Here is a 21,206-nt window from a genome sequence, read left to right on the forward strand (position 1 = left end):
AAGGACGGGGAAGCTATTAAAATCATCGCATTTTTTAATTGAATCAATTGACTTAAGGATTTGGGGAAAAACGATTGGAATCTAAAAAACGGATTTTGTTGAAGTACATAATATTATTCTCAACTGTTTTCCCTTTGAATTCTAAGAGCAGTAACTTCTCAGATGATTTGGGTATGGTTTTATATGAAGAAGACCCATCTACGCATGAGCCGTCTACAACTTCACTTTTATGCAAACGTCCCAATGCTAGTAACATGATTTTCAAATGATAGCTGGAATTATACATGTAAATCGGTAGAAAATATGGCTGCTTAACGTTTAAATCACAAGATATATGTGCCAGTCCACGAAAGTTACTCTGCCCTGATAAAATAGGATTGCTTTTATGGCCCTGGTCATGGAACACTACCCTCAACAAATTTCTCGTTACATACCCAACACGTATCTTTATTTCTAATTGCCAGCTCATCTTCCAGTGATATCCACTGGATAGTTTACGTTGCACAGCTGTGAAATTGACTTATTTGCTCTTTTAATAACTGCAACCCTAACTGCGCCTACACAATCTTCCCCACCCAACGTCTCAAATACCTCCGCCAATTGCATTGTATTTCTAGCATCTCTGCCCACGGGCATAAGAGACTACAACATCTTCATGTTCTTGAACACGATTCGAGTTTGATGTATGGCACTCACCCATGAGTTTAGCTTCGATATATAAAGCCACCTTGTCCCTCTGCAAGAGTGAATTCTGAAAATTCTTGAAACGCAAGTTGGCCTTGTCACTAGGGTTGCCAAAGGGACACTTTTAGTGCTTTTTTTACACTTTTTCACTCTGGGTTACACCGTGCCACTATTGGGTGAAAAAAGGCAACTTTTTGGAAAAAAGGACACTTTTTGACATTTTTTTCAAAATCAATACCATATGTATTTATTTTCAGTTTTTTCTTAACTGCAACTGCTTTTAATTTGTGTTTTGTGCTTTTTAGGTTCGTTTTCGTCTTAGGGATTTTTTTATTGTATCCGCCCTACTTTCCTTTTCAAAAGCGCGAAAATTCAAATGTGGTGAAACATATGACTTGCTCAAGAGAGTTTAGAAAAAAAATTTTGATAAAAAAAAACTGAAGCAAGTATATAACTGCTGGTAAGTAAAAGCTTAAGGTGTTTTATGACTTGTAGTCTACAGGAATATGCAGAGGTGCGGCCTGGATAGTAGTTAGTAGCAAACTGTCTGATCCTGATCTGATTTGTTGCTGCTTAATAATTTTTGGACGAGGGTGAACCGTAACAGGTTCTTCCAAAGTCAACCTAATGGACACACGATTTTCGTTGTTTGCGTGTTTGGAGGGGGGGGTAACAAGGGACCCAATTCAAACACGCAATAAAAAAAACTATGCGGCTTTTCTTTTTTTTTTAGGTCAACTCCACAAAATTTTCAAGTATACTTGAAAATCCCACACAAGTTCTCACACAATGTGACCGGGGGACCTATTCTAACTTTCAAATATACTGGAAAAATGAGCAAGTTCGTACACTGTGTGACCGGGGGACCTATCTAAACTTTCAAATATACTGCCGTATGGCTTGCGGGGACCTATCCAAATTTTCAAATATACTAGAAATATGAGTTCTCACGCTAGCAAAATGACCCAGGCTGCCGGGCCCTGGAGCCTCTTGGAGTGCCCTCCGGATGCTGTTTTGGGCCCCTAAAATCGCTCTAGAGCTTCTTAGGTCGCCCTGAATGGTCTAGGACCTTTTTGGGTCGCCAGGTTCTGCTCTAGGGGGCACCTAAAGCGGTTCCCCTAAATCATCCCCAGGACCCTAGAGCGATCCCTGGGACCACTCTAGGGCCCTTTTGAGTGCCCTGAGACTGCAGTAGGGTCCCCCTAGAGTGGTCCTAGTTTCCCCTAAAGCAACCCCAGGGCCCCTAGAGTCATTCCAGGCCCCCTTGGGGCCGCTTTAGGGAATTTTCGGGTGACCTGGGACCGCTCAAGTGCTCCTACAGCGGTATTAGATGCCTCTAGCACTAGGACTGGTCGGTCCATTTTGGCCACGAAGATGGCAAAGGCCTAGCGCAAAATATTTTGGATTTGCTTAGACATTTGTTGTGCACCATTCTGCTTTTGGTGAAAAGGATTGCGATTAAATAAGCCTTTCCTTTGTCTTTTACAGACGCCATCGACCTCTTCTCAGAAGAAAGAGAGTGGGTAGAGAGAAACGGATTTTCCTCGAAAAACCATAGCTATTCTTACACCAAAAAGCATTTTCTTAGGTTTTTCTCTGCTTTTTCTTTTTTAATTCAACATTTGATTGAGCACATGTGATATTTGTCTTGTCACTATTTGCAAAAGAATTTGATATTTCTTTGTTTTTTGAAGAATAGATTAGCTTTATACAGAACGAGTGATATTTGTCTTGTCACTATTTCTCTCCTTATCAAGTGTGATCTCTTAGTTAATTGATCTCGTGAATACATTAATGTTTGGATGAAATAATACTGTGGTTGTGTATTTTTGCAAGAGCAGCGTTGGCAAAAGCCAGGTGAAAAGGATGTGAAGCACTTTCCAAGCCAAGCACGTTTCACTCGCTTTTCGATATCAGTCTGTGGGAAATGGTCGACAAAATTTTGCAGAAGATCTGATATGCTACTAAAGGAAAAAAGGGAGCAAGGGCAATTCAGCCGTGTCGGCAGCGACAGACATCGTATCTGTGGTCTGCTGGCACAAATCTTTTAAGCCCTGTCTTCATTATGGCGTTTTCCAGCCGAGACGGCTGGGGCGGCTCATAGTGAAGACAGGTTTTATCACCATTTTCGTTTTCTCGCCGTACAGAGTAGACATTTTGGCTGAAAACACAAAAACTTAACAACACACTTTGTCATTCATCTTAGCTGTACTCCAACTTTTCTTTACGTTCCTGTAACACCGCAAACGCAGCACAAATAATTCAGAATCTTCTGCTGTTCCTGAAATAAGACTGGGCTTTCAATTTTTTGTCAATAACGACAAAAATGAAGACTGTCGTTCAAAAAGCAGCAAAGAAGAATAAAAGAATAAAAACTAGTACAACCGAAGGTTCAAGAGAACCCGAGAAATTGTACTGAATTCTTTTTCTTCTTCGCGTATTAGGCGATTTGAGGTTTTACATGGGATTTTACTTATTTGAAGAACCGCTTTGCTTTTACTTGAAAAAGAAGAACTTAAATCTGGCCCCGGAGTTGCGAGAAATCCATTTAAAGCCTTTTTTGTCAACTTTTAAAGTATATTGGCTAATTTTCTAGGAGGACACTAAAAGTGTCCCTTTTTTGCTGAATTTGACACTTTAGTCCCAAAAGGTTTTGGCAACCCTGCTTGTCACTCAAAACCGTCTCCACGGACTGGCATCAATGACACGTACAGCGCCTCAAGTGTTGTTTCAATTTTAACTCTGTATGGAATGTAGATATATCCATTGGACAATTATAGCAAATCTCTTTGTTCTTTTCACCCTCACTTAAAACTCGACTAATGTGGGGAATTGGAAAAAAAAATGTCCAATTTGATCAGGTACACTAGCAGGCTCGTAAAGAAGGCATACCCAGTGTTTCACCGATTCGTTGGACGGAGCCCTCACTGAATATAAAATCCCCTTTGTTTCTTTAATTTCACTCTCTCCATACCATGCATCATACTTTAAAACTGTAACACCAATCTTTAAATGCTCGTTAGCCCTCTCAAAAATGTCTTGTCTCCTTAAGTGTTTATTGTCCCTTTAAACAGTTAAAATCTACTTTAGGAAACTGCCCCCTCCCCTCCCCCATTAACTGCCAAATTGTCTAAAAGTGTCTTACTGGCATGCTTTGCCGTGGGTCTATGCCCTGGACAAGGACCGCGTAGTTGAAGCACTCTAAGCCCGTATCGAAACATAAGGGTGGTATACCTCTACACCGCTTTAAATCTTCATTATATTTTATAAAATTCTTCTTTCCCCTCCCGCCTCTCAAAGCCAATTCCTTTTTAAACTTTGTAACATTTAAATGTAAACTTTCAGTAAACAAAACCACAGAACTGCTCCCATTTCCATTGTAATTTCCTCCCTGTTATAAATATTTCCCACTTCCGAAAAAACTCCCTCAAAATTGTGGAAGTCCTGGTGAAACGTCTGTATCTCTTTTTTCACGTAGTGCGAGAACACCTCACTCGGCTTTTCATTTTAACGAAAAGCGGTGGATGGTTTTACGCCATCCCTACCTCCCCCTCCCGAATCTGTCGTTCAAAAACGGTCCGAATCTTTCTAATAGAAAAAAATCACGACTTACATATTTATATTATCGTTTTTTTTTTTAATATCACCATTGAATTTTTTGTTTTAAGTATATTTATTGTGATTTTAAGACATTGAAAAAAAGTACAAAAAATCAGTTTGAAAATGTAAGTAAAAAACAGTTACCCCCCCCCTCCCTCCGAGGGGGTATAGAGCCCTGTTATATGCATTACGATTCTATGTCCATCCATTTCTTGTTCACAGCCAGAAAAATATCTTAATGGGGAGATGGACCCTGTCGTACTCATAAAACGTATTCGACTAATATTTATGTTAAGGCTTGGCTTCAATAATAGTCTATGGACTAATAGAGTTCCCGTTCACAATTAGACAAAGATTTTAATAGGGAGATTGACAGTATCGCACTCATAATAAATATTCTACTAATACTCATGTTAATGATTGGGTTTAATTATAATCCATGGACCGAATGCAAATGTTTAAGAATAACTAGTAGGAAGGGGTGTTTTTTTTAAACTAATGATTATACATGATGTATAAACATATAAAATTCAGTAAGTGCTCTTTTTTAGATTTCACATTGCGTTTTACCGTAACTTGAAGGTCCAGGTTCAAAATATTTCATGGACTGAATTCATAGCTCAAGAATAGCTAGTAGGGAGTGGTGATTGTAAAACTATAGCTGATATACATACAGTTTGGTAACATAAAGGGGACTGTAAATATCATTTGATAAACCGAAACTGTATAAGAAACAGTACCCATCCGCTAAGCATATAACAAAAAATATTTAGATCACAAACCTCTTGTATGGTAGGATCCTTGTTAAGATTTTTTTTTATTAAACATCATGTTTGATTAAGGTCACTTCATCTAATGAAAATAATTGAACGATCATACTTTTAAATCAAAATGTTTGGCTGGGATAAGGGTGGTACTGGCCGCTCGTATTCGTGGCGCTGTTTCGGAAAGAATATCTGGTATTCATTTTGAAGAATTTTCTTATTGCCCTGGAAGTCGTGATAACAACATGGGCCAGCTTGTACAGATAAAATGGTCTCACCAAGAGTATATTGTTTCTGGAAAAATTTTAAATCACGTAGAAGTTTTTAGCTGGATACGAGGGACTAGCAACTCCAAATAGTCCTAGGAATGGGGGGAGAACATGGCGCTTAAACTGCATAAAATGCCCCGGGGTATATGGTGCTTAAAGTAATGAGTATACATGGTGCTTAAAAGTAGAGATGGGATACTACTCTTATTTCTATTATTATTTTTATTAACCTTACTTTGAAATTTTTTTTTTTGTCAGGTTGAATGTATCTAACTAATGGTTCTAGAAAATGGGGTAAAGGCTCAATCGGACAGAAGTTAGAAGTTCTTTTTAAGAAGAAAAAATGATTGGGGCCACTGCTGCAAAGTGGTTCAATCTGGAATTTTGTGGCACCTGGACATTACTTCTATTATGAAGTGTAAAAAAAGGCTGTGGGTTGAAAATTCTTAGGCAGATAATCGATTTAGAATTTTCAAAAAAAAATGATACATTGAGCTTCCCATATTCAGCGGTAGCAATGCCACGGGATGGTGCATTCTCTCTCAAAGATACACATAGTTTAAACAAAATTAGCGATCTATAATAAATATAAAATAGTTTTTTATGACTATGTCCCGAATTCGTAATTATACAGATCACCAAATGCCGTGTATATTTTCGGATGAAATAGCTTTTGGATTGCTCATTGACATTGCATTCCATAGAACATAAGTCGAGATATCACCTTCGTCAGCTTTAATTTTTGCGAAAGTTAATATCACGAAAGTAACTGATATTTTGGTTCATTGGACAGTAACTTCTTTTCGAATTAAACTGTGATATATAGTTAACTAACGAATATCTGAAGTCGGTCAGCTGTAAATATGAAAAAGTGACATCCAAATAAAACAATTTTTTGGCCAAATGCTCGCCTATGTTTCCAAGGAGTAACTAATAGTATTTATTAAATAAACTAAAAGTAAGCGCCCAAAAATAATGCCATTTATCGTGATGAAATGCATCTTTACAGTGTTTTTCTGTGATGTTACATCTTCTTCTTTATTTATATATAATCCTTGGCTTGAACTGGCTCTAGTTGTAAAAGCCGGGAAGTTACTTCTTATCTGGGATTATGGCTTCTCGTTCTCGAGAAGTTCTAAGTAGTTGAACTTCTTGATATGGGAACTTATTTAGGAAGAGATTACTTTCAATACAACTTTGGGTCATCTTGAAGGTTCCCAGACCTAATCGTAAGACTTGCTATTTTGAGTGTCACAGCTAAAATAAACTCACCTGGAAGTTTAATTGTTTCTACTATGTTTGTAATACAATAAATTATGCTAAATTTAAAATAAAAGTCAATGAAATTTTATCAGTCAGTTATAGTACTGCTATTACTAACTACTCCCTGCTGCATCAAGCCGCCAGATGCCAACACAGCTACGCACTCTCCTCGCCCAATCTATTCAAATCCTCTCTTTTTACGCCCTCCCAAAAAGTTTCCATTTCTCTTAAATTTTTCTTTACGGCCTCTTTTTACCCCATTCACGGACGACCTGCTTTTCGTTTGGTCCTAGAGGGTTGTCCAATAAGGACGGTCTTGGGCAATCTGTCATCTTTCATTCGCAGAACGTGTCCTAGCCATCTCAACCTTTCTCTCTTTATTGCTTTTGACGCGGGATTGAACCACAATTTTGTGCAGCTTACTGTTAGAGAAATGTTTTGTCAGACGGGTACTAAAAACAGTTCGCAGGCAATTTCTCTGGAAAATATCTAGTAAATTCTTTTCCGTCTTTCAATGCGCCCAGTATTGTACTTGGTGTGTAATAACCGTTTGAATTTCTTTATGGCGAAGTTTTGGTTTTAATTATTATTTTATTGTTTATTCCCTTTTTTGCGTTGAAATGGGTGCTTTCAATTCAATTTTTCTGCTGAATCTGGAATTCTTATCATAAATTTCTATCGTTTGTAAAAAAGAATTTTCCCGTAATATAATATTTTACGTAATTTGCAAAAGGAACAAAAACATAGAAATATTAAATGTACATTCAGGATCCCCCTGTTTGAGCATAGGAAAGGTCTTTCTAAACTTCTCATTTTTTAATTTTGTTTTGAGGAGAAGGTGGCCTTAATTCTTTGATTTAAACAGTTTAGTCTTTGGAGGTCTAATATATTACAAAAGATATTAAGATGGATTGTTGAGAACATTCTAAAAGAGACCAATCTGTTTGGTCTCTCGTAAGGATTCATAAATTTTTAAAGTATTTTGGACAACCGTATTTTTCATTCTCTTTAGTTGTAGTTTCAAAATTATACTTTCAATGTCCGTTGGTTTGATTTTCTATGAATTGTCATTTCTCAGTTAGGTGAATTGATCAAACTAGACAATAGTTGTCATTACTAATACTGTTTATTTACTGGGGTCTTATATGTATTAGGCAGTATATATTTCGTTCATCCTCTCTTTTACTTATTGTCCTGAATGAATTTCAAAACGAAGTGTTTACAAATATCTTCTGGCAACGGGCTGAACTTTATCTAAAGTAATTTATCATGATTTCAATTTACATTTTTTTTTTTTTTTTTTTGCCTTCATTTCAATCGCAAATTTGAAGTGAACCGTGATTAATAAATTCTTTATTATTAAGAGTTTCCTAAATGTTTTTTTTAAGGATGAATTAGAAACTGTATTGATAATATTTCATTAATTCTTAATTAATAAATTATTATTAAACTGTGACTATAATCAAATGTCGATTGTTCAGCATAAAAGTTTGAAGATATATGTTGATCATTCTACTCATATTGATTTTCTATGTTTTGTAACCTCAAATAAAAAAAAAAATTGTTGACGTTTATCCTTTCTCATTTTGTTTACATGAAATGTCATGCCGAAATAAAATTAATACTAAGTTTTGCCTTAAGCAATGGGCGTGGTTCGGCGATAAATCTCACATTTGTAGCATTTCCCATATTCTAATGTTTTCCATTTCTTCAACACGAACTGACCAAAGAACTTCGTAAACAACCAGTACACTCATGGGAGGAAAGATTCCTTTAAAAGGAAAAAATACTTATTTTCTCTCCCCCTAGAAGGGTTCTTTTGTGCTTCCTGCATGTTAAGAAAAAAGAAGCCTAACAGTTTTGAAGGCCAATTGTTTTACATCAAATAGAAACGGTCATATATTCTTTTGGTCATATACATGCTTTAAAAGGTAAATTTCATTTCTGTTTCTCATTAATACAAAGGCAATATCAGTTTCCCTGCAGCTGCAGTTAAAAAGATGTGTTGGATAATATCTAGGAACAAAAGGGGATTGTCAGTATATTGCTAATTGAGCCCACCTACTTTCTTATAATCGTAAATTCTGAAATTCCCTAGAAATTGTTTTAAATGTTTGCTTAAGAGCATGGTTTATAAACTACGTGTAGAAAAGGAAGTGTAAGCTCCCCTCACGGTTAGGGAACCTAACATCGTCAAGAAAATTTTGGAGTCGGGGAAACTCTTGATAACTAATGTCACGCTTCAGTGTAATCCCATATTACTTCCAACCATCTTGCCGGGAAGTCGAGCTCGGCTTTAAGCGCGCTAGTGCAATCGAGCAGAAAATATATCTGGACACACACCGCGTTAACACCTTGATATGGTAGCTCCTTGATGTCTTCTATACCGAAAAATACCACTACAAATATTAGGGGTAAGCACTCCCAGATTAAATCAATCGTAATTTTATTGCTCTTACTACCATAGCCACTTGTTTTGACTTCATGATCACAAGACAAACCTTAACTAGTCAGAGAGAACCTCTTTCGTCACCAAGAGTAAGAGGATGTGAAACAAAGAAAAATCAATTATAGGATAAACATGATTAAAAAATAACAGTCATTCAGGGAAAATCATTTTTATGGAAGTTTGAGCTTGTTACCTGTTTCAACCAAAATTTTGAGAAAGTATGATTCATGTTTTCAGACTTTAAACATTGCCAATTTTGATGAATTTAGCTAATTGTGACTCAGTCAGTCAATTACCTATAACGTAGTCATTGATGAGAATAAAAAGAAAATTAAGAAAAGAGAATAGCAAAGGTTTACTAAAATGAAAAAAAGAAGTTAAAAAAAGAAAAGGGGACATTTATCTGAATAATGCACGGCCGTCCTTCGTCACGCAGCACTCCCCTACTGAGAAATGGTCATAAGCACATTCTTCTTGGTCAAAATAAAATAGAGGCAATAACACTAAGCTTAAAGTTTTAAAATTGCAACTTTCCTCTTATCGCCTTTCTGGCATTTAGTTTCAATTGATATACTACTCCAAGTTTGCAGTTTGCAACTTCTGTTTGGCACATTCATCATCTGATTGAAGATTCACTGCCATCTAAGTATTTCCACCATTTGGCCATCCAAATAACGAGGGTACATGACTTGGACTCCATTGCCGAAAGACTTGGGCTTGAAAGGCCGCAGGAAGAAGTGTATAATTATAGTGCTCCCATCTCGTGAAGGGACGGTTTGGCATAGTCTGTGGTCCAAGAGGAATGCATGTACTAAACAACCCATCAACAAAAGGAAAAAATTAATGGGCCCTAGTCATTTAGTGAGAAGACTCTTGCAGCACAATTTTCTTCGTCCACTCAACTTAAAATTTGACAGGAACGAAAACTGACCAGCCGTCAAGGGGAATTGGCTCCAAAAGCCTCTGAACCTCCAACGGTTGATCCAACTCCGAATCTTGACCGAACCTAACTTGTATATTTGCATACTTTAAAATTAGCATAGGCAATCATTACCAAACGTCTCATGAATAATCGTGGTTAAACTATACGAGGTACAGCTACATCGGGAACGTGAAGTAACTTCTTTCTGGTTCCACCCCCATAGAATAGTTAAATAGGGAATATCAGTCGGTACAACTGAGGGTGTCGATTGAGTTAAAGGTTAAAGTGTACATGTGTGGGAAGAATAGGTATTGACCTGAAATGGGGGAGGGTATGCCCCATGGCTCGCTGCTAGGAGAGGCTAGGCCCTGGTAAGGTAATTACAACTGATTATGAAAGGCTACGAGCAGTTGCTGGTTCAGGGGCCTCATTAACACCTTTAGTTTCCGAAGAGGATCGCTCCCCTCCACGCTCCGAGGCCAAGTGCCCCAGTAATTAGATAGGATACACCTCCATCTCCTTTATTTCTTATCGTAGAACAACTAGAGTTTACAGTTCAGTTACGATTTCCTACATTCTTTGCTCCTTATTGTGAATAATGATGTAATTTCTTTTAACTATCGACAGCCTAGAAAAGTGTTGATGAATTTGCTTGTTTCTCATTACCGACTGCTGACTTTTCCCTCAAAATAGACGGCATTATGTTTTTTATTGTAAACAACTATTTGACTATTTTTACGATCGATAAAAAAATTGAAACATTTAAAATTGTGCCATCTCCTTTTTGATTCGGGGAGAACCGACAGGTGGTAGAACAATTTCTTCTTCCCTTTTTCTGCCAGATGCTGCTTCATCTTATTTTGTGCATTTTTTACTTCGGATGTAATTTATAATCCTATAAATTGTATTTTTTCCTTGCAGATGCTCGTGGTTTGCACACTCAAGAAATAGAAAGTTGGCCAGTGAGTGCGCTCCCTAGCCCAGAAGCAAAGGACACTGCAGTTATATTATCGGGCAGCTATGGTGCGGTAACAGTCCAACCTACTAGTTCTAATAGTCACTATGTGGATGAGTTTTCTAGCAGTCCTACAGAGGTTGTGTGTTTGGAAAAAAAGTCACACTTGGATCCCCTCAATAATATATTACCAAGTAAGTTCGTTCATTCTTAGTGTTGTAGGCTGGGTTATAGGTTATTTTTATGGAATGTGGGTTATTGCTAGGTTATTGATAGATGCGATATTATGTATTTTGGGACAAAAAAGGATGCTTTTTGCATGTTTTTGAGTAAGAGTCTATAGTGTGTGAGTGGAAGTGGTGTCACAATGAGTGTCACAAAAGACTGTCTGAAACTGTTCCGTCAAGCTCTTGTTTCTTGGAACCATGACTCGTTTCAACTGGAAACTTTCGTTATAGCTGGCAGTGTAAGTATATGCTAGTTTCAAATTGAAGTTAGATTAAAATTTAAAGCTCTTAAAATGAGAGGTGGTTCCCTGTTCCCATCGCAAAATATTTTCTTATGGTGAGAGATAGGCAACTTTATATATCCGTAAAAGAGATGGTTTCCTTCGGATTGAAGTGCGCAGCTCTTTTATACGAGTTAAGTTCTGATTCGGTGTAAATACAAGCTGGAGCCACTAAGTGGGCTTGTCGCTAATTCCTCACCCTTCCCCGTCAACCTATTAGCAGAAAGGTAGGCGTATTGCAACTTGTTCGAGGAAGAATGAAACAGCCATTTTTGAGCTGTATTATTGAACTTGCAAAGTTGTCCTATTGTCCCCCCTCCCTTGCCTCATACAACTGCCGACATTTTAGTAAACATGTAGGTGTGTGGTACCTTTCTTGAACTCGAATTACAGAAGGGTTAGTATTATTGGAGACGTAAACCCGTGACCTCTTCCCCCTCCCTTTCCTCGCCTTTTCTTCAGAAAGGCTAACATGTTACATCCTGAAACCAATTCATACAAGGATTTCCAATCTTTTAAATGCGAGGCATAAATTTGGGCAATTAGTCCTCCAATATCCCCCTGTCCCTCCTATTCCCAACTTCTTTGAAGGAAGGTAGGCATGTTGCACCTTGTTAAACCAGAATCACGCAAGGATTTCAGTAGAATAGCGCCTCTCAACGTTCTAACGTTTTTGCAGAAAGATAGGCATGCTTTGACAAGCATGAACCCGAATCATTTAACGACCTTCAATGTGCTTAATGAGCGACTTAAAGTGGGCTCTGGAAGCCCCTCCTTTCGGTCTTTATTTGTTCTCTAGAAAGGTTGGCATATTTATCTTATTTGAAGCGGAATCGTGCAAGGATTTTCTACCTGTATTATTGAATTCATAATAGGTGTTCCCTCCAATATGTGGCTAAATTTTAATAGAAACATACGTGTGTCACGCAATGTTTGAACGGAATGATTTAAGGATTTTAAATATACTCGATTGGATATACAAAGTGTTTCCTTGACCCCTCCACCCCTATATCTCATTTTACTTAAAGAAAGGCAGGCATATTATATCTTGTTTGAAGTGGAATCATGCATGGATTCTCAACGTTTTTATTGCTGTATGCACAACATGGATTGATGGCCCAACCAATGTCTCCTTGTCCCTACTATAGAATCACAGTGTCAAGCTTAGTCGCACACCAACTTCTTGGTGCATAAAAGTAGACATTTTCCATCTCTTCGTAAATGGATCCCTGTCAGGATGTCCCATCTCTGTGATAGAAAGACTTTTGTGGGACCAAGGACCTTTCTACATCTCTCCCCTTTCATCTTCAAACTTTTTAGAGGAAAGGCAGTCATTACTGTCGTTCAAGTCCAAATTAAGCTAGAAAAAAAAAGAGTTTGAAAAAAGAAACAAGTGCAGCTCAGCATAGAAATATAATCAAACAGTTCGTGGTAACGAACTGTAGTAAGGAGCGACCCGGCTCAATAGTAAACGAAACTCTAAAAAACGGAATTTCGATGCTAAAAGATATATCAAAAGAATCGAATTTTTATGCTGATTTCAAATATATAAGTTTCATCAAATTTAGTCTTTGTCATCAAAAGTTACGAGCCTGAGAAAATTTGCCTTATTTTGGAAAATAGGGGGTAACACCCCCTAAAAGTCATAGGATCTTAACGAAAATTACACCATCGCATTCAGCGTATCAGAGAACCCTATAGAAAAAATTTCAAGGTCCAATCTACAAAAATGTGGAATTTCGTATTTTTTGCCAGAAGACAAATCACGGGTGCGTGTTTATTTGTTTTTTTGTTTTTTTTTTTTTTTTTTTCCCCAGGGGTCATCGTATCGACCAAGTGGTCCTAGAGTGTTGCAAGAGGGCTCATTCTAACGGAAATGAAAAGTTCTAGTGCCCTTTTTAAGTGACCAAAAAAACTGGAGGGCACCTAGGCCCCCTCCCACGCTCATTTTTTTCCAAAATTCAACGGATCAAAATTTTGAGATAGCCATTTTGTTCCGCATAGTCTAAAACCATAATAACTATGTCTTTGGGGATGACTTACCCCCCACAGTCCCTGGGGGAGGGGCTGCAAGTTACAAACTTTGACCAATGTTTACATACAGTAATGGTTACTGGGAAGTGTACCCACGTTATCAGGGGGATTTTTTTGGTTTAGGTGTGGGGTTCAGGGGAGGGGGCTATATGGGAGGATCTTTCCTTGGAGGAATATTTCATTGGGGAAGAGAAATTCAATGAAAAGGGCGCAGGACTTTCTAGCATTACTATAAAAAAAAAACAATGAAAATATAAACATGAAAAAGTTTTTTCAATCGAAAGTAAGGAGAAGCATTAAAACTTAAAAAGGAACAGAGATTATTACGCATATGAGGGGTTCTAAAAATACTTTAGCATAAAGAGCGAAGTATTTAGGAGGAGATAAACACTTCACTCTTTATGCTAAAATTTTTTTAATAATTTCAACTATTTATTCTACGGCATTTCTGATTCAGGGGTCATTCTTGAAGAATTGGGATAAAACAAGATTTAGTGTGAAGAGCGAGGTATTAACGAGGGGACCAGCCCCCTCATATATATAATCAAAAATATAAGAATATAAAAGTTTGTTACGTAAGTTAATTCTTAAGTTACGTATTTTTTTTTTACTAATAAAAACGTTCGTTAAGAATAAAAGATCTAGGTGCCTTTTTAAGCAACCGAAAAATTGGAGGGCAACAAGACCTCCTTCCCCACCCCTTATTTCTCAAAATCGTCTGATCAAAACTAAGAGAAAGCCATTTAGCCAAAAAAAGAATTAATACGCAAATTTCATTTTAATAATTTATGTACGGAGAGCCGAAATCAGACATGCATTAATTAAAAAACTTTCAGAAATTAAATAAAAAAAACAAGTTTTTTTAAATGAAAGTAAGGAGCGACATTAAAACTTAAAACGAACAGAAATTACTCCGTATATGAAAGGGGCTTTTCCTCCTCGACACCCCGCTCCTTGCGCTAAAGTTTGATTCTTTCTCGCAACTCTACTTTTTAAAACAATAAAAAACTTTAGCGTAAGGAGCGGGGTGTCGAGGAGGAAAAGCCCCTTTCATATACGGAGTAATTTCTGTTCGTTTTAAGTTTTAATGTCGCTCCTTACTTTCATTTAAAAAAACTTGTTTTTTTTATTTAATTTATTGTAAGAACTTGCTTCTGTGTTCATTGAGTTTTATCTTCAAAAAAAGTGCGTCTTAGAAAAAAGAACATTTTAAGTTTGCACTCAAAAATTATAAAATAATATGGTCCTTTTTCTCTTATTACTCATGCGTAATTTCTGGAAAATAGTTTTACTGAGCGTTAATCAAAACGAGAACTGGTTAAAAAGTTGAGAGGCTGGAGTTGATTGGTCTTTCAGAAGCACAGGATGGAATCTTGGGACTTTTCTGGAGTTTTATTGCCGACTTCAGACGGAGGCAGAAAGATGCCATTACCAGTGTGTAATCGCTGTCAAAGTCTTCTCCTGCAAGAACAACTGTGTCTAGCATGCTAGTTTTCCAGAGTTTCGAGACGAGTACATAATCGATGCAGTTTTTGGTGGTTCCGTCAGGTGATCTCCACGTGACTTTTTGTCGCTCTCTGTGTTTGAAAAGAGTGAAAAGAGGCAGGATATTGAGGATTTGTCGGAAGTCTAGTTGACTGTAAATAAATCTGTAGTGGAAGCGTCAACATGACACATTTTCTATATTTACCTTATTTTTGAGGGAAAAGATAATCCTCGCTGCAACAATACAAAGCTGCTGCAATTGGGCAACTTTTTGAAATATTGGACACAAATAGTTCTACTCTTATTTGTGATAGAATGGCCTACCTTTTTTGTAAGCCTCTGTGGCATTTTCTGAGAAAGTTTTCTTTTGCGAAGTTAAAATGTCAGTTTGGTAATTATGACCTCAGACATTTTCGACTTTTATCCCGGCCCAAGTTTGATTATTTTAAAAGCAGTGAAAGTACGGGAACTACTTTACTTCTGAATCTATTTCCAAGGCCAAAGTAATGCTCATATTTATGAAACTTGGTCAAGCTTTCAATTAACTGGGGAAGAGCTATGATGCATAAATATCTTTTTCTGCTGCTTGGGGACTTGGAGCACCTTCAGGGATGGATGATTCCTGGAAACACCGGGGGCTGAATTTCAAACTTATCTGTCGCTAGGTCTTCTTTTTCGAGGAGTAGCAATTTTAAAGGCTAAAATGGCTAAGAAGCTGACACCACTTTGCGCTGATTTCCTTTCGGAGAAATTTCTAAACTTTTGTGGCACCCCCAGCAATTCGGGGACAGTGATGGCATTGATCAATAGGAAATAGATAACCTTTGTACGGTATTTTCTCGATTCTAAGCCTTTCAGCGCTTTACTTCTGCTGGCCTTAGCTGAGTATAAATTTAATTGAGAATCCGCCTATAAAAATAATAAAGGGACATTGCATAAAGAGAAAAAAAGACAAATGTAAAGAACATTTACACGAACAAAAAAATACGACAGCAGTAATAAATTTTAGCTTGATAAGAGACAAAAAAAAAAAAAAAATCAGACATAAGTCAAATAAGGACTCTTAGCCACGGGTGACCTGCAATTTTCCTATAATGTTTTCACTCACTTTTGAAACTTAGATTTGTAGAATGGCTACACTATATTTTTTAATCAATGTTGAGTTTTGTGCCCATGGTTGTATATATTGTAGACAGTAAAAAAAAAAAACAGAAAAAACAGAATAAATATTCGAAAAAAGTAAATCATGGGAAATCGTTTTATTTATTATTAGATCGATAGGGGAACCAATGGTCCCTTGTGTATGCATGTCTGATTAAATATGATCGCAGGAAGCTGTTTAAGGGGGAAGGATGACATGTAGGAGGAAAACCAGAAGGCAAATTACACAATAAAATATGATGTATGATAAGAAAAAAAAGAAAAAGATCAGTAGATTTTGTCTTGAGAAGGAGTTGGGTTTCAAAGGTGTTCGCTAGCACTGTATATATTGCTGAGAGTAAAATAAATAAAAAAAAAAACAGATTAAATATTCGAAAAAAGTAAATCATGTGAATTCGTTTTATTAATTATTAGATCGATAGAGGAACCAATGGTCCCTTGTGTATGCATGTCTGATTAAATATGAACACTTGAAGCTGTTTAAGGGGGAAGGATGACATGTAGGAGGAAAACCAGAAGGCAAATTACTCAAAAAATATAATGTATGATAAGAAAAAAAAGAAAAAGATCAATAGATTTTGGCTTGAGAAGGGGTTGGGTTTCAAAGGTGTTCGGTAGCACTATATATATATATTTTTTTTACTTAGAGAGTAAAATAAAAAAAAAATGGATTAAATATTCGATAAAAGTAAATCTGGAAGATCGTTGTATTTATTATTAGATCGATAAAGGAACCAATGTTCCCTTGTGTATGCATCTGATTGAATATGAACGAATGAAGCTATTTAAGGGGGAAGGATGACATGTAGGAGGAAAACCAGAAGGCAAATTACTCAAAAAATATAATGTATGATAAGAAAAAAAAGAAAAAGATCAATAGATTTTGACTTGAGAAGGGGCTGGGTTTCAAAGGTGTTCACTAGCCTACATGTGGGGCCTAGATCATTCCCATGTCAGTTTTCAAATTTTACTTCTAATATTTGTTGTTAATTGTTTTTTTTTATTATTATTATTATGTTATTGTTTTTAGAGCACAACTAAGAGTGCAATTTTTTACTTTTTGTAATCTTGAACTGAGTGGCTATCTCAAAATTCTGGCTCGATACCACGGAGGAGGGGTGCATGCGGGCCAGGTAGAAATATGGTATAGGATTTTGTAGAAAAATGGTAATGGAGGTTGCCCTCCACTCACCTTTGACCTAAAACTTTATATTACTGATCGAATGATCTAATCGTTTTAAGACCACCTCTTCCACATGAAATAGTCGGGTTAGAGTGGGGCATGAAATAAAAGGATATAATACATGTGGGCACGAGGCTCTTTACTTATGCAATGTAATAGCTTTTCCTCTAACTAGTATGTATGTTTTTGTGAAAATAAAAACGGTTACAGAAATCCACCTAAAAACTGGCATGTTCCTATTTATTGGTGATTTTACAGTAGATAGCTATTAGTCTTAACGACAGGCTACATTTATGCCGATGTTAATGATTTTGCCATCATTTTGAAATTGAAAAGTTTTTTTTTAGAAACCGTTCATAATTAACGCTGGATCATAAGCTTTTTCTTTGTAAATTTTTTATCCAATGCTATAATTGTGTTGTTTTATCAACTTCAGCGACGGCCGTTTTTTTAATGCTCAAAAGGCTTTGAAAATTTAAAGGATCTAGGAAACGGTACTGGAAATATTTTGACCAATTTTAGATAAAATAAGAAAACAAAGGAAGATAAAGACGTAAAAATAAAATCTGATGTTATTGACACTAGTTGTGAGTAGTTGCGACACTAGTTGAAGGGTCAATTATTCCTTTCGGTGCAAATTTTTCGAGAATTTAGACTTGATCATTAGTTTGCCGAAATAACAATTTTTTTTTTTGTTATAAGTTTACTTTGTTTAATACGTGAAATAGTGAAAAAGTATTATGGTCGTTGAAACTATTAGCTGTGATCTGTCATCGCTACATCTAGATTATTGTAAATATAAAAAAAAATTCAAATTGTATGGAAGTTCCACGACCAGATTTGAGTTAAAAAAAAAACAATGTTAAAGATAAAAACTAAAAACTATGGTTTTAATTCCAAAGTACAGGATTTGGGCCGTTATAAGAAGTGTTCTTTTTTTCGTGAAACCAGACTCTAAACTTGGAAGAATAAATGACAGTGATCCATCTCAGCTCTAATTTACCTAGCTAGAGAATAATATTAACGGTATATCTATTAAAAATTATTCTACCAGGCTAGTTGCCTATGTGATTTTGCCTATAAATAAAGAAATAATATTTTGCTCAAGTTTTTAGCTTCGTGATTCTGTTACTCAGTCAAGTCCTGGTGGTTATCCTGATGAGATTTCTTCTCTCAAAAATCACGAAACGAGCATAGCCTATTTTTATTTTATGTAGCTAAGTATTCTTAGGCAAGATATTTGTATAATGAGCTTGGAGTAATTTAAGAAATCGCTTTTCAGAACAATAGTCAGGATTATTTTGGATTTACTACATCTGAGGTACTGTAAGATAAAAAAGAAGCCAACTTTGAAATGTGTTTATTCCCTTGAACATCTATAAATTTATGACTTTTCTGGTTGGTTTTGTTAAAATATATTGAGAATGATGTTACAAAAAGAAGGAGCAGGAAGAAACGGTACAATTAAAACCTTAAGTACCGAGTCATACTCTGCAATTAACGTATTGACTTTACTCTTATTTTTTCAGTTGATTTTCCAAAAAGTGACATGCTGTATACTGGTGGCGTTGGTAAGAATAGCTACAAAAGTGGGACATTACCTAAAAATTCCTTGAGTATCCCTGTACGTGCTTCTTCAAACTGCACTATACAACCAGCATTAAGTGCAAATGAGTTACTCCTTCTTCAAGAAAGAACTATGATAAATACGGATTTAGATTTAGATTCACTTGATGGTAGTTTGAGTGCCACGTCACATTCTGGAAGTCAAGCAGGACTACTTAAAGTTGACGGTGTTCGATAAAAAAAAAAAAAAAACTTTCTGTCTTGTTTTAATAAATCCAGTCATTTTTCTTATCTACTCGAATTTTCAGTGTATTTGTATAAAGTCTTCTATATTTATAAAGCTTTTTCTCCTGTTCGTACGTAGCAGGTCAACGAATTTTAAAAAGTTATCATAATAACCTCGAATTATGTTTTTGATTCCAGTGTAAACTAAATTATTACCTGAGCTTATTTTAATTGTTTTACAGTTGTACATCATGTATGTAATAAATATGTTCCAAGTTCAATGTCAGTTTTCTTTTATTCCGGCATAGAGAAGAGAGAAAAAGAAGAAGGAGTTTATTCAATAAAATACAATACAAAATGGAAATACAATACACTTATTCCCCCTCGAAAGGCTCCATGGCCAGGGATACAAGGGGGATACAAAAAAATACAATATAAGCAACAACCAAAAAAAAATAGAACAATAGCCAAATAACACAAAAGATGAAAAAGAGAAAATACCTGAGGCCTGGGAGTCAAAGTGCAGAGAAGACAACCATACACCATGAAGAAAACTCAGAAGACATCAACTCCTCAGAGGAAGAAAAAAAATGCTATTCTATTTGATTTTTTACTAAATTATCCTTAAGAATCCTTTTAAAAGTCTCAAACGATTGGCATCTCTCTACTGAAGAAGGTAGTGAATTCCAGACCTGTTGACAAGCAATGAGGGGATTGAAGTCTGATCGAATATTAGGGGGCGGAATGTAGATGTTATTTGAAGAACGAAGGCTATATGGAACTGAATCAGAAACAAACATAGGAGTTATTCGAAGAGATTTTGGAAGATTGCCGTGAAGCTGAGGAAAGACAAAAGAAGCACAAGAAATAATGTAAATAGACCGTAGACTTAAGAGCGGTGTTGGCGAGGAACAGTTGGTGTCCATAACCAGACGCCGTGCTTTATTATACATGACAGAAAGTGACTGCAGTGTAGACGGAAAAGTAGACATCCATACAATGGGGCAATAAGAAAAATATGACCGGACAAGGCAGAAAAAAAGAAGTTTCAGAATAGATCCAGGAAATATGTGTAAGTTTTCGAATGATACCCAAACTCCGTGAGACCTTAACCCTTATCATGTCCATATGGTTTTTAAATGAAAGATCAAGCAGGATTCCAAGAAACCTGACCACCCGATTCTCTGGTCTACACAAAGAGCTTTGTGACACCTGAAGGTGTGTAAGCTGAGGGAAAGCTATACCAATTCGAAAAAAATAAGAAAATGTGACCTACCAACATTCAAGGCCAAGTAATTCGCATTAAACCATGAAATAACTCTCTTGAATATTGTCACAACGTTAAACTTGATATCACATTCCGTCTTCCCAAGGGTCCCAAGAGTGGTATCATCAGCAAAAGCATCTAGGAAATCTTCATTAGAAGCGATATTGGAACACGACTGAGCATCAGAATGACACTATAAGAATAGATTCCCTTTTTGATATTCATCATAATACGAAAAAAATAAAGTACTATATAATTGAATGAGAGCTAGGCACTGAGCCTAGAGACACTTTGCAGAACCCACCCGTGCAATCTTCTTCATTGGTCCCAACCGATAGCGGTCAGTTTAAATAAGTGATTTGCGTACACTTCTGGATTTGAGATGACTTGTCCAAGAACAAGAGGTAAAAAAAGTGTGCATCCGACTGATCTAGATAGGCTTGCTCACTTTAGAACTTCTGTATTTATTCATTTTACAGACATCTTTCTGTCACAGCTGAAAGAACGTTTTGAACTTGAGCTGAATGATCTCTCACATATTTGCATCCTTACTTCTTCTAAAATTCCTTTTGTGAATCCCAAGACCATGAAATTTAGGCCTGTGCTTCAACTATGTGACCATATTCTACTCGAGGCAGACTGCTTAATCAAAGAGATTGAGCTGTGGCGCAGCAAAAGGGACAATTTCTGGTCACATAAAGGCCTTTTATCTACTCCTTAGGAATGCAACTCCACTTTTCTTCCAAAAATATTTCACTTCTTTTTGCTGTTCCTTCTTCAGTGCCTGTGTCTACGACTACCCCAGGAAGAAGTTTCCCCACACTTAGAAAGGTAAAGGTAAAATCCTGGTTAAGAAGTTTAACCTGACAAG

At 36.4% G+C, this 21,206-nt stretch overlaps 1 long non-coding RNA gene across 1 annotated transcript; it reads left to right on the forward strand.

Annotated features, from left to right (window-relative positions):
* Positions 1-8,154: 8,154 nt before the first annotated feature.
* LOC136043078 (uncharacterized) lies at positions 8,155-19,349 on the forward strand. Its single transcript, XR_010621544.1, has 2 exons — positions 8,155-11,100; positions 18,807-19,349. It is a non-coding gene; the product is annotated as an uncharacterized LOC136043078 (long non-coding RNA).
* The last annotated feature ends 1,857 nt before the right edge of the window (positions 19,350-21,206 follow it).

Source organism: Artemia franciscana, unplaced genomic scaffold (genome assembly GCF_032884065.1).
Source record: "Artemia franciscana unplaced genomic scaffold, ASM3288406v1 Scaffold_289, whole genome shotgun sequence".
NCBI lineage: Eukaryota > Metazoa > Arthropoda > Branchiopoda > Anostraca > Artemiidae > Artemia > Artemia franciscana.